Source organism: Rhea americana, unplaced genomic scaffold, assembly GCF_003343005.1.
Source record: "Rhea americana isolate MKP2758 unplaced genomic scaffold, rheAme1 scaffold_241, whole genome shotgun sequence".
Classification (NCBI taxonomy): domain Eukaryota; kingdom Metazoa; phylum Chordata; class Aves; order Rheiformes; family Rheidae; genus Rhea; species Rhea americana.
This window is the reverse complement of record NW_028186359.1, coordinates 1,133,840-1,136,245: the sequence shown is the minus strand read 5'-3', so window position 1 is coordinate 1,136,245 and position 2,406 is coordinate 1,133,840. Positions and strand designations below refer to the sequence as shown.

The window sequence follows — 2,406 nt, the reverse complement described above, 5'->3', positions numbered from 1 at the left end:
GGCCTCGGCGCCTCCCGGCGGCCCCGGCCGCGCCGCAAGGGCGAGTCCGCGGGCTGCGCGCGGTTCTTGCTCCCCCTCCCCTTCCTCGGCCCGACTGGCTCGGGGAGGCGAGGCGCCTGCGGAGCTGCCCCTTGCGCCTGCGGGGGCCCGTCCGCCTGTGGCGCGGCGCCCCCGGCTCCTCCTCGGCTTGCGCTGCTGGGCCTGCCCCGCGCGGGAGCGGTGCGCCGGGGAGGGGGCACCGCGCCGTGGGGCCGCGGGAGCGGCCGCGCCGCCGGCAGTCGCTGCCTGCGCCAGCGCGCTGCTTCGATCATTTTCGCTGCCGTTTTAATTTTCCCTTGACGAAACGGTGCGTCGTTAGTTTTCACTGGTGGCGGCGGATTCCTCGGGTTCTGGGGGGTGTTTAACGTGGGATTCCTGGAACTCTTGCGCGGCGGCGAGTCAAGCCGCTGCGACGTGGAAGCCCCGCGCTACGCTGGCCGAGGCGCTCCGGAGCGAGGCCGCGCGAGCGCCGTTTCGGGTGGAAACTTGCCCTCGCGCGGTCCGCAGCGTTTTCAGCGTTCGGGAGTAGCGTGGTTCCCCCAGGTCCGGAGCGTGGAAAACTTTGTGATTCTTCTGACATCGTCATCGTGTTGCTATAGCGACTTCGTTGCGCTGGGAATGCCGTGCGCGCATCCTGTTGCTATGGGAGAGATGAGTATTATAAATAAAAAAATACTTAAGGTTTTGTTCGTAATTGTGGTAGGAGAAAACGCCATCGGTTTATTGACACAATTGCCTGAAGACTGACGATGTATCCCAACAAAGATTTTTAGTGCTGAGTTAAAAGCCGGCGAGTTACTGTTCCTGACTCTCAGGAGCTCGTCACTTGGTTCTCTGTTGTGCTGGATAGCAGAAGTTGTGAAATCCTGGCTTTAGACATCAAAATGAGACTATATACGCAGTTCTTTAAGGTGGAGTTGACAGGAAGTGAAGAACTGTACTCTCGTACACTGATTCTAAAAATAATCTTATTTTTCATGCGCAGTATTTTCTACTGATCACACACCAGGACAAGAGGCGTATCTGTGTTCTGTCAGACTAAGATCATCCACAGAAAAGTGAGTTACGCTGCTTAAACGCAGATTTTTCCGTTGTCCTTTATAACTTAGGAGAATAGGTCTTGAAGGTGTAGTTGGCCTAATCAAGGGACTGTGGTACAGCACAAAAAAAAAATGCTGAGAGCATTTAGTAGGCCCAAAGGGTGTTAGAGTTACAATTCTAAAGTTTCAAATGAAACTAAAAGCAATATATTTAATCGTGTATTTTGGCTCTGGTATGGCGGATTTTAGGGTAAGTAGCTTTACCAAAGATTTTAAGGAGGACTGCATGCCAAACAGGGGCTAAGATACTAGTATGGTGTAATTCCAGTGATATGTTAATGTTTTTATTTTGAGACTGGTGTTTACACAGCTTATCAAAATAGTTTGGTTGAAACTGTAAGCTGCAAATATACAGATATCTACTATTTTGTGATACATTTCATGCCTGCTCATCCAGTCTGAGGGTGCTGTCTAAAAGAAATTTAATTAGATAGCAATAGTGAAACATGTGGACAAACTCTAATGCAGAAGTATTAACTGTATATTGAATTGTAGTCTTGAGGCATAAACAACTCTGTACTAATAYATTGTAGTGGTTATTTTTGTCTTGTTCTATGCCTGCATACAGTATACTGTGTCATTTTGAGCATGTTATTTAGTGAACAGATTTATTCTGTGCAGTTTTACGGAKGTTAAAAATCAGCTACGTACAGACTTTGTTCGGTTGCAGCGCTGTGTTGTAGGTTTGTACCTTTTACGTGGTCAGCTGCCAAAGAAAGAATCCTAATGTTTCGATAACAGAACACTCTCTGGCCATTCTAGTGGAAAAGGAAGTGAATCTTTTGAACATCAAGTTTAAATCTTTACCCTGTATTTACAAAGTACTTTTTTGCTTGTAGCTACTTAAAGTTCAGAATTCCTGTTTGGTCTTGTTCTACAGTCAACCTGAGGGAAATTATTTCAGCAGAGCACTGCTCGGGACTAGATTCTGTCAGAGGGGTCTGACTGTGGATCCTAGTCAAGGCTTTGTGAAGATAATAACATAGGCAACTTCCTATTTTATTGCTTTCTTTCCATTTCTGATGTGCTAGCTTAACTTTAATCATCAAGCATTTCTGGTAATTTTGTATGTTTACTTCTGCAGAAGCGCATTCAAGAGAGACAGAACTTTTTCAAGAGTCAGGTCCTGGGGTTGTGTGTATGGTGGCTTTTTTTTAACTCCCTTGAAGCCCTGTTTGTTTTTCAAGAGGAAATAGTGGAGAGGTTTTAGCATAAAGCTTGAAGTCATTTTATACTGAGCTCTGAAGTAGTTGTAGATTTGATTTTT

The 2,406-nt window shown here is 46.8% G+C and overlaps 1 protein-coding gene across 2 annotated transcripts in view; it reads left to right on the top strand.

Moving 5' to 3' along the window:
• Positions 1-272: 272 nt before the first annotated feature.
• The window catches only part of RAP1A (RAP1A, member of RAS oncogene family), a 44,860-nt gene continuing 42,726 nt past the window's right edge, over positions 273-2,406 (top strand). The window contains exons 1-2 of one of the 2 annotated variants that reach the window (XM_085306581.1): positions 273-346; positions 1,025-1,097. The gene's annotated coding sequence lies outside the window, so the exon portion shown is untranslated. The remainder of the gene's footprint in view (positions 347-1,024; positions 1,098-2,406) is intronic. The other variant, XM_085306579.1, reaches the window with a different exon arrangement.